Raw genomic sequence first — 12216 nt, 5'->3', positions numbered from 1 at the left:
GACAAAAGACCCAAGCTACATCTTTACCCTCTTGGTGTCTAACGCTGGTTATGAAATGAAAATCAATAAAGCGAGTTCACCTTTATTTAGCCTCAGGAATGACTAAAACTGCTTTATTTTATTCTTGTAATATAGCTTGAGGTATACCCGAATGGCCATGAACATTATTTGTTTAGATCAAAGCTTAAACACATTTTTGGTGTACTGAAAAAAATGTGGATTTCGACCATAGACTGATAAGACCAAAAGCATTTAGCTCCAGTCAAATGAAGCACATGAGGCTAGCAGTTATAGGAGCGATTTTGGAGTTACATATTTGGCATAGGAATTCATTTACGGAAAAAATAGCAAAATAAAAACAGTGTCGTCGTCTAGAGCGGGTTAACGCAAACATTTTAAGACAAAAATGACGAGACGCACTGCAGCAGTTACAGAGAAAAGGGTGACAGTTTTTCAATCTTAAGTCAATTAGAGTCGATGGAGCCGGAAGTGCCCCCATGTTCACTTCTAACTTAAAACTTGCTTCTCAAAGTACTTCTGTTATTTGGATATAGGAGTTCAGTAGTAAACTTGTTTGAAGCTATTATTTTTTGTTATAGAAAATGGATATATACTAACAAACATGTGCATGATTACAATGTGGATGGTGCACAGTTTCACAAAGTGCTTACAGTCCATGTTTCAATCATTAATATCAGCAAAAGTGATTGTGTTAAGATAATTCTTTGCAGATTTACAACTTGTTTGATACTTGTGAGATACCAATTGATAAACAATTAATTTAATATAAAGGTTAAAGGTTTTATACTATAGACATGCAGATTATTGTTGCAGTGCACTGGATTCTGCAGTCACAATCATAACTTTAGAGCATCTTTGCATTCACATTTTACATAGTGGAAAAGAAATCTGTATTATCGAAAAATTATATTATGCCATTGATGGCCTATGTATTCAGGACTAAATTATGCAATGTGAAAGAAACAAAAAGACAACTCCTCGTATGTTTTTGATGAGAAAATATCTGTATTTTTTCGTTGTATTGATCCTTTTCCTTGTCATGTCGTCTATTTTTAAAATAATGTGCCTGTTTTTCTTCAGTACATTGCTGTGTTTGGTTTGCAGTGGAATGCAAACGTCACGTGACTGAAGACGAGCTGATGATATGCAAAAATGATAAAGAATATTCAAAACAAAAATATGCAAAATTTGAATCTGATCCTTTAGTTTACAGATTTCTATATCTCTACATTTCTACATTAAAACAACATTTGCATAACAGTACAAAATATTTCCCAGCCCATCTGAATAGAATATTATAGGCGTTTCGATGTTTGGAAACAAGCTACCATCTCTAAGTTTATTTGATTTTTGTTTTTAGTAGTTTCTCTCTCCCTCCCCCCTCACCTGGCCTCTATTCAGACTCATCTGTGCTCTCTGGTCTTCTTCTGTCAGACCAAACATGGCACACTGTCAGACAGCAGTAACACAGACGCCATCTAGTGGTGATACGTGAGAATACAACCGTGAGCCAGTTGTATTCTGTGTGAGCCAGTCTAATAACAAATGGATTAATAACAAATAATAATTCATACTGAACAAATAGTTTATTAAGAATGAATCAGATCCTAAACTCTTAATTAAGTCATTTCTAAGCCCACACCAATAAACAATGTGTTCATAGGCCTGTCATGATAACACATTTTAAAGCATGATATATCGCTACAGAGAAATAGTGCGAAATGGTATGAAAGTGGTGTGTCGGAGGAGCCGATGCCGCAGATTGGCAGCCTCGTTTCTGTCAGTCTCTCCCAGAACAGCTGTGGCTACAATAGAAGCTTACTATCACTGAGTCTGGAGTGAATGAATAATGATTTGTAAAGCATCTTGGAGTGTCCAGAAAAGTCCTATGTAAAACTGATGCATTATTATTATCATTATTAAAGTGATAACATTGACACAGAATAATCCCAGCAAAACAGTTTTTAAATATACTATTTCATTAAAAAGCTTGAACTGAAACAAATAAACCATAGAATGAACCAATAATTACAGAAGTTATGTATTCTATTCTTAGCCAGGCTAGTGCCTCCACCCAATTTCATTTCTCTCCAGTGACTAGGTTAGGAATCAAAATACAAAAGACCTTGGAAGTGCAAGTTCGGGCACCAGCCAATCAGCGAAGAGCCATATATTCAATGTTGGCAACGATTCCAGAGATCGTGGATTTAAAACCAGAATAAAGAGAATGTTTCGTGAATTTAATCAAGGGGAAAGACGTTATTGCACTTCTTCCTACAGGATTTGGGAACAGCTTAATATACCAGTTAGCCCTGTTAGTGACGCATTACACATGTCATGACCAAATAGCAGCGACTGGTTAAATGATAAAAAGTACCCGCCTACCATCGAGCGAACAAATTCTAACACTGCGGGGTCAGACGGTTTCTACAAAGTGAAATCAGGCTATTCTATCTTACTCTCTACATTTCAAATCTTCCTTTTTTACATAAAATAACTAAAATCTCACCACTTTCGCAAATAAATTGTAGATACATGTAGAGTACAAAAATATATTGTCCCAGCTTTCATACATTATAAACTAATATAGTAATTATCGTGACAGGCTTATGTGTTCATTATGATCGTGATGTGAAATCCTGCACCATCCTACCATACAAATACTCCAGCCTCAGCTTGACCGCCCCACCTGTCTTCACTCTGTCTGGACACTTGATGTGAGGGCCGCAGTGGCACTCCTCCTGAGCGCTCTGGATGCTTATATAGACGCTGTTTCATGGAGTATGTCGTACCGGACCAAATGCGATTAGCGCGAGAGGAATCCAACGCCGGGACCAGAGCGCGCGCGGGTCTCCGGAGGTGAAAGGTAAAAGGCACTTATCAGAGGGGAGGGGAATGAAAGGGGAGGAAGAAGAACGGGGGGTGCCTAAGGGGGGCTCTCGACGGCCGACTCAATCAAACCCGCTGCACGCACATCTCCCTGGATTAGACTAATCAGGAGCGCGCAGGGGGATGTATGGAGCACTTATCAAGAGAAAACAAGGCGCCGCTCTCCTCCGCTTTGAAAAGAGCCTACAGAAATGTTTGTTAATTTTATTTATTACAGCGGGGCCTTGTCGCCGTGGCAATCTTCCATGTGATCATTAAACGCACTGAAGGCATCCTCTGTTTACGTAAAGATACAGGCGCGCTTTGATGTCCCGAGTTTCCCCCTCATTTTTTTTCCCCTCATTGTGATTATTATTTATATATTTGAGAGCAGATTTGTTTGTGTTTTGGTATAGGCGCGGCAGATGGGAGGTGATGGGAGAGGGTCGATGACACAAAGGCCCTGAAAGGTGTTTGAATATTTATTAAAGGGGCAACATCAGAGCAGACAGGCCGGTAGCATCGCAGCCATAGTGAAAACGAGATAACAGGCATTTCACACTCACGATTAACTTCAAATTAATCTTTTTTTCTGCAAGGGACGTTGGATAGGTGACTGGGAGAGCTCACTGGGAAAAAGTTACTGAAGCCAAGTTGTACTTGACGAATTAATCCTGAAACAATTGTGGAAATTAATAGCAGGATTTGACAACACTGGCAATAAGAACGCAGTCTGGAATCGATTGTCATGTTTTTGTTGCAATCCATGGGTTTCAAAGTGATGGGAAATGAGCCGTGTTGTCATAACAATTAATCATTTACGATAAAATGTAATATATATTTTGATCAGTCAGAAGTCCTCAAAATGGTGTCTATAAAAAGGAAGCTGAAATGAGCAAGTATTAAGTAGGTAAGTATGTATTAAAGTGTTTCATTTGTTTCATTTTCGTCCCCACTTCCTTTGCTCCCTACGCTAAGTCACCCCCCCCCTTCAGAGCATAGTAAAAGAACTTAAACACTGACTTTTGATTAGTCAGTCCTCAAAATGGCATCTATTAAAAGGAAGGTGAAATTAACAATTATTAACTAAGTATGTGTTGTTTCATTTTCATCCCCACTTCCTTTGCTCCATAAGCTAAGTCACTCCCCCTTTAGAGCTCTATCACAACACAGTCAAAGTGCATTTTAATAATGTGTTTTGTTACAGTAATAAAAGAACTTAAATACTGACTTTTGATTAGTCAGTCAGTCACTATAAAAAGGAAGCTGAAATAAACAAGTATTAAGTAAATAATCAGTTTCATTTTCATCCTCACTTCCTTTGCTCCCTAAGCTAAGTCACCCCTCCTTTAGAGCGGTATCATAACACAATCACAGTGCATTTTTAACTAATGTGTTTTGTTACTGTAATAAAAGAACTTAAACACTGACTTTTGATTAATTAGTCCTCAAAATGGAGTCTATAAAAACGAAGGTGAAATTAACAAGTATTAAGTAAGTATATATTGTTTCATTTTCATCCCCACTTCCTTTGCTCCCTAAGCTAAGTCACTCCCCTTTAGAGCGCTATTATAACACAATCAAAGTGCTTTTTACTGACTTTTGATTAGTCAGTCCTCAAAATGGTGTCTATAAAAACAAAGCTGAAATGAACAAGTATTAAGTAAGTATATATCGTTTCATTTTCATCCCCACTTCCTTTGCTCTCGATGCTAAGTCACTCCCACTTTAGAGCACCATCACAACACATTCAAAGTGCTTTTTACTAATGTGCTTTGTTACTGTAATAAAAGAGCTTAAACATTGACTTTTGCTTAGTCAGTCCTCAAAATGGCGTCTATAAAAAGAAAGCTGAAATTAACAAGTATTAAGTGAGTATGTAGTGTTTCATTTTCATCCTCACTTCCTTTGCTCCCCATGCTAAGTCAATCCCTCTTTAGAGCGCTATTATAACACAATCAAAGTGCATGTTTAACTAACATGTCTTGTTATTGTAATAAAAGAACAAGAAACATGGACTTTTTTAATACATTCCTCTACTTCTCTTGTGTTTAAAAGCCTCATACGCTATTTTTTTATCTATGTTATAATATTTCCTCTTCAAAAACATATTTGGAGTTGTGTTTTGTTTCATTTACACAAAAAGCTGAGTTATTTTCTCAAACAGAAAACTCAAACAAAAAAGAAGTTATGTGGTAATACAGGAAGTTCTCCATTGTGTTTTCATGCACCTTTACTAGAATAATTTGATCATTTCGGCCCTACAATTGCCCATCTCTACTGAACTAAAGGTAAAAGGAACTGTTAACCTCAAAACTACAGGACATCACAATCTGGATCAGAGAATTTTGAGCTTTGGAGATGTAGACAGACTAATAATAAAGGATTAGTTAAACGTGTGAATGAAACAAAACAAAACTCCAGGTCTGTTTATGATGAGGAAACAGCATTGTAACATGGCATAAAGCTCACATGAGTCAATTTGTGTAATACAATACCTTTAAAGCGTCTTACCCAAGGACACAACAGACTTCGACTATCCTCCGAAACGTGGGCAAAAGCTCAGCTCACAGTGCCATTGCAGTTTCCTGTTATTTCATGTTACAAACACTAAAACTAACCTTGAATGCTTTGTATGCAATATTTACCAATATCATCTCGGGGATGATAGTGTAGGAGACATTTCAGCACTGCAGTAATTTACCTTGAGTGTGAATGGTGTGTATGGCAGCTCACAGCACAGCCCGCACGTATGACATGATTATGTGTAAAAGTGGCAGAGTTGATTGTGTTGAATAATTACGTGGCGGTGAATAGTGAAGGAGGCAGTGAGGAGCGCTTAATGAGAAGAGATGCTTGTGGATGTGCATGTGAGGAGTGTACTGAGCATTCACACTCAAGGGCCTCTCACCCACCGCATGGATCAAGATATTATACCTGCATTGAGAAAATCTACTCTGTGTGGTGTTGTTTTAGGCAGGGAAACCAAAAGGACAACTCTTTAAGGAACAAACAGTTTAGTGGCATTTTTTTCTGTATTTTTCATATTGCTCTGTTTTCTGATCTGATGCAATGTTTCTTCGTCAAAAACATGTATGAGTTGTGTTTTGTTTCATTCACACAATTTAACAGAACATTTTAACACACAAATCTTTTTCTCTCAAAGTTCACTGTGTTTTTTTAAACTCCATACACCTTCTCTAGATTCTCGTTTGGATCATTTCATCTTTACTGAACAAAAGGTAAAAGGTAGCTGTTAGATTGAAAACTACTGAGGTTAAACAGAACGTTTTGAGCTTTGGAGTTGACAGACTAATAATAAAAAAAAAGGAAAAGTAAAGGAAGAGGAAAGGATGGAATAAAGGAATAAAGTAATCAAATATGTATGCATGAAACAAAACCCAACTCCAGCTAACATTATACCATGGCTTAAAGCCCACAAGAGTCAAGTCAGTCTTTAATGTTGAGAAGTAAGATAAGTTATTAGGCTTTTATCTTCTCGGCTACTGTTATTGGTTGCTTAGTATGTCACTTCCTGTGCTTCTTCCTGTTGTAGCCACTGATGGAAGCGAGACTCCCGCTCTGTGCAGTCAGCCCCTCCAACCACCTCCAATCACTCAGTCACATCACATTCAAGCAAAATGGCAAGATGCGTTAAGTGCATGAGGACACAACAACAGCACTAGAGCTACTTCCGCTCTAATGGCACCTATAGTATTCCTAGGTTTCTCTTTCCCCTGCACCAACCAGGCCCAACCCTGCAGCTTCTGGGATCAGATGAGATTGGGCATTGAAGAGGTGGTAAGGTGAGAAAGACAACGCCATTTTTTAAAACTTGGAAATGCTACATTTATTCATAACACCAGCATCCGTAATTTGGTTAAAGGGTGCATATTATGCTTTTTTCTGATCTGTTATAATGTTGTTTCAAAATGTTGCATCAAAAATGTACTTGTAATTTAGTTTCTTTCATTGACATATGTTTAGCATACAATGTTCTTATGAGCTCATGTGGTAATACCAGTGCTCCACTATGTTTTTAAACTCCACACACCTTCACTAGAATGATTTGCCCATCTCTACTGAAATAAAGGTCAAATTTAGCCATTAACTTGAAAACTACTGCTTCAGGACAGGGCATTTTGAGCTTTGGAGATGTAGACAGACTACATTACTCAATATACATACTCATACAGCATTACTCAAACATGTGTGAATGAACCAAAACACAACTCCAGGTATAGTTTTTACGAGGTAACAGCGTTATAACATGACTTAAAGCTCACAAGAGTTAATTTTGCATAATGTAGGACCTTTAAGATTTGGATTGGAAACCTAAACATTGTATTCCATCAAAAATGTAGCCTGTGGACCTACAATCACCCCAGCAGCTGCAGTCAGACCCTACTCAACCAATTTATCTGGTACAAATGACATACCACGGACAGATCGAGTATGACAGCAGCTACAGTAGCTCCTATAATAACTCAAATATTAACTGCATGTTCAGGGTCATAAAGACGATGTAGTGAATGGCTGGGATAAGACCCTCAGATGTAATCACACTGCTGTGATGGGGCCAGAGTGTAAAATCATAAATAAATGACTTTTAACACAAACATGAGCAGTTGTGTGTTGCTGACAGCTGCCTGGCATGTATCCACAAACTGCTCTTTCACATCACTCCCTCCATGAGATGAAGTGTCAGTCCCATTATGGAGTTTACCCCCGAAATATGGCTCAAAACATAGAGCAAAAGAACCAACCACTGAGAGACCACGGGGCGCTCATATCTGCAGCTGTCAACACAGAAGAGCAGCAGCCAAATAAGAAAGGATTAAGGTTTCCATTCACTTCAGTCATTTGTTTCACAGGTTTGTGGGGTGTTGCCAAGTCTAAATTACTTGTAGTTGGGAACACACATTCGGGTGACTTCCAGGCTTGCCACATTGATTTGGTGAGTTATCCCAGATGCTTATAATGCCACAAGTATTTACTAGGGATGTAACGCTATCCAAGTCTCACGATACAATATCGTCACGGTATGGATCTCATGGTATGATATTTATTGCAATATCATGAGAAAGCACATGATATGGTGGAGGCTCATGATTAGAGATGTAACAATTTCCAAATCTCTCTGCATGATATTTTCACTATATACATCTCACAGTATGATATTTATTGTGATATTTTGCGGACGTTATCAAAACTGTTGGCATGCTACTTTTTCTTCTTCTTCTTAAAATGCCTTGATAAGACTTAATCCAAAGAACTAAGACTTAAAAGTGCTTAGAATTTAGTCATGAGTGCAGAGAGTTCAGGCTGCTCTAAGGATGGCCAATCACCTCACTCGCCCATTTAACCAACTGATTCAGGGAGTTCTTGTTGCTCCCAAACTATGAGACCAGTGAAAAAGTTCTTTCTTCTTGTAGTCTACACTGAAATGGAGCAAAGGATCATGGTCTATGTAGTTCTCTCTGTCTTTTTTTTTTTTTTTTTAGCTATTGCTGCACCATAACTCTTAATTTAAGCAAAGAGACATGTAGTTTGATATATTGTGATGGTCCATGATATTATTGTGAGAACTTTGATGATACGATATCACAATATTTCAGTTATTGTTACACCCCTAGTATTTACTAATGAATGATTATGAGTACTTTTTCTACATACTCATAGTAACTTAACAATTTACATATTTTTTTTATATGTTACTTCTGTATTCATCCTGGGAATCTCATGGAAGATTAACTGCCAATAAGAGCTTATTCACTCCTACACACTGCATTCTGAGAAAGACAAGACGGGTGAAGAGTCTTGCTCAAGGAATCTGGACGGTGCCAGGTTTAAAACACTCTTAACCCCATGTCTAAGTCATGATGAATAAACCGTAAAAGAAAAGGCTCAATATTAAATGGGCACTATATGTATATGGAGGTTCTCAAAACTTTTATACTCCATGTTATTGCTTTACCTGCAATGTTCCACAGGTTGGCATAAAACTTAAATTCCCATGGTAACAAGCAGGTGACACAACCAAATCAGACTAGTTTTTCTTGGCACCCAAATTATTCATTGCAGATTTCACATTTTTAGAGACCAGAGTTTTGCTATCATGTCAGTGCTATCAACAACTACCATGCTAACAGTGCACTTCCTGGTTTGCAGAGGATGAAAAGCTTTCAATACAGACATTACACAGCTGTCTCTCTCTCTCTCTCTCTCTCTCTCTTTTTTTTTTTTTTTTTTACAATATATACTGTATATACTTGGGTAAAACAAGCCTTAACAAATCCCATTTCTACCATCAAACATAAACTTTATTCCCCACATAGACAACCCACTAGACAATACCAAACCAAACACACACCGACCCTGAGAATGGTGCGATTTGTGCGGAGGGAGACATAAAAGCCAGGTGAAAAGTGTGTGTCCGCGGCTCCTATCGGCTCAGAGAAAGACACCGTGGTTTCAGAGCTCACTGGACAAAGCCCTCCTCAGTAAATCTCACATCAAACAGCCCGCTGAAAACTCAGGTCTCAACAATAAATGGCCTCCGTCCGCGGGCCTGTGGGCAGCATCGGCCGGAGGAGATTGTCTCAAATGAAAGACGCCCCATTGAAATCCTATTGAGCTATTTTCAGTCCCAAAAAGGAAGAGAAAGCGCTAAAGGTCGGTGTGAAGCCAGATCATATAGGGCTAAAACAGGTGCCCAGATAACGGCCCGCTGACAAATATCAATTACGCCTTGACATTTTCCGAGGAGACAAAGACGAAGGATAATACCTGGATGGTGAACCGCTGTTAGCCGCTTCAAAAGTGCTTTAAATGGTTCCTGGTCAGTGCTAAAGGGTTTGGAAACGTTTGCAATTTATATTTACATAAAGATTAAAACATGAATTTCAAAGCGTTAATGCAACAGAGAAGGTACAAAGCATTTCATAGCAATCTCGGGCTGGATCGTCTCTACATAAAGGTGCCATGCGGTAATCTCCAGCACCACATGAGCATAATACTTGATTTTAATTTTGTCAAAGAGATAGGGATTTTTATGTGTTTTCTTATTATTATGTAAAACAAACCTCCCACAGTTACATTGGGAAGTCAGTATCACAGTTGTGGTTAGGGAAGATGACCAAGCACTGTGCAAAAAAGAGGAGTTTTTGAAGTATAAAAAGAGAAGCTAGTTTATATTTAAAATCTTTTTGTTTTGGCTTAAAGCAAACCCCTTATTTATTTCATGTTTTCTCTGCTCTACTTATATTGACATTACCTGAACAGTAAGTAAAATGTTACCTCCCAACTATATATTCTCACTTAGCATTCCTTTGCGGTGAAGCTGCCTGGAGGCACTGATCTGTCTGAAGCTCTGTTACTCAAGTTAGATTTTAATCTGGACTTTGTTTTAATACACTGTGTAACCATAAAGAGCAGCTGATCTGATTTGTAGCACTCACAGTATTGACAGGTTTGAGAAATTTTATTGCTTAAACCCATTTTTTGTTTTTTTTCCTGAGTTTTCAGACCATCTAAATCTTTGTGTCACCATGATAACAGTAGAACTATCTTCAGTAGACATACATGTAACTCTGCTCGCTGAGGTAATGCTATGGACATATAATTAGTATATTCACCAGTCACCCATCCATTTTCTTCTGCTTATCTGGAGCTGGGTCGTGGGGGCAGCAGTCTAAGCAGGGACTCCCGAACACTTCCTCCAGCTTCTGTCTCTCTCTCGATGTGGAGGAGCAGCGGCTCTACTCCGAGCTTCTTCCATGTGGCTGAGCTCCTCACCCTACGTCTAACGGAGCACCCCGCTACCCTGCAGAGGAAACTCTTTTCAGCCGCTTATATCCTCGATCTTGTACTTTTGGTCATTACCCAGACCTCATGACCATAGGTGAGAGCAGGAACCTAGAATGACCGGTAAATTGGGAGCTTTGCCTTTCGGCTTAGCTTTCTCTTCACCACAACGGTCCAATACCGCATCACTGCCAACGCTGCACCGATTCGACTGTCAATCTCATGCTCCATCTTCCTTTACTCATGAACAAGACCCCGAGATACTTGAACTTCACTTGAGGCAAGGACTCTCCACCCACCCGGAGAAGGCAAGTCACCTTTTTCCAGACGAGAACCATGGCCTCGGATTTGGAGGAGCTGATCTTCATCCCAGCCGCTTCACACTCGGCTACAGACCTCCCCAGTGCTGCAGGTCCTGGTTTGATGGAGCCATTAGGACAACATCATATAGGGCTAAAATCATGTACAGAAGAGATGAGATTCTGTGATCCCGGTCCCCAAATTGGACCCCCTCCAGTCCCTCATTGTGACATCCCTTAGCAAAGCCAGGACAGCCCCACATCCAGACACTCAGACCAAATCTCATCCACTGAGGAACTTGCCAGCCACATCAGTGACTTCAGCCAGGGTGATGGACAAGTCCACCTCCGAGTTCCCAGCCTCTGCTTCCTCCTTGAAGATGTGATGGTGGGATTGAAGAGATCCTCAAAGTATTCCTTCCACCATTTGAAAACATCCCAGTCGAGGTCAACAGCTCTCCACCCACACTGCAAAACAGTGTTGATGAAGCACTGCTCCCCCCTCCAGAGGCGTCGAGAGCTTTGAGGCTGCCTGATAGTTCTCCCCCATGGCCTCCCCAAACTCCTCCCTCTCCAAGGAGTTGCCTCAGTGACTGTACAGGCAGCAGCATGCTTGCCCCATCGGTACCCGTCAACTGCCTCCGGTCTCAAGCCTTGAGCTGCAAATCTGGAGAAGCTCATAAAGGCCAAAACGTTTGAGCCCAAACAAGAGTATAACGACAGGGAAGCGTTTCACGACCTGCTCAGAAGAATGTTTGAACTGGACGCGGAGGTGAGGATTACACCATCAGAAGCGCATTGTCATAGATATCGGACCACCTATGCAAGAGTATACTGAAGTGACATTCGGACCACCTCCACAAGTGGTGTTTGGACCATTTCCAAAAGTGCCGTTCAGCCCACCTTCTGAAGTGGCATTTGGACCACCTCCGCAAGTGGCGTTCGGACCACCTACACAAATGGACTTTGGACACCTGCACAAATGGAGTTCAGACCACCTCCACAAGTGTCGCTTGAAATGAACTTTGAAGAAGATACCAAAGACCAGCAAGATGATCAAGAGAATGCTTTGGATATAGCCAAAATTATGGGCACAGCTTATGGGCACAGCAAAGGAGGATCTGCCAGGGAATTGCAGTGATATACTAGAGGACATTGAGAAACTATTCCTGGATGAGTAAATTACAGAGGTCCAGATTGCTGAAGTGACCCAGAAAGCCTT

This window comes from Boleophthalmus pectinirostris, unplaced genomic scaffold (genome assembly GCF_026225935.1).
Source record: "Boleophthalmus pectinirostris isolate CB_2022bp ecotype Guang Dong unplaced genomic scaffold, ASM2622593v1 HiC_scaffold_7, whole genome shotgun sequence".
In the NCBI taxonomy this organism is placed as follows: Eukaryota; Metazoa; Chordata; class Actinopteri; order Gobiiformes; family Gobiidae; genus Boleophthalmus; species Boleophthalmus pectinirostris.
Note: the sequence above shows the minus strand (reverse complement) of the source record.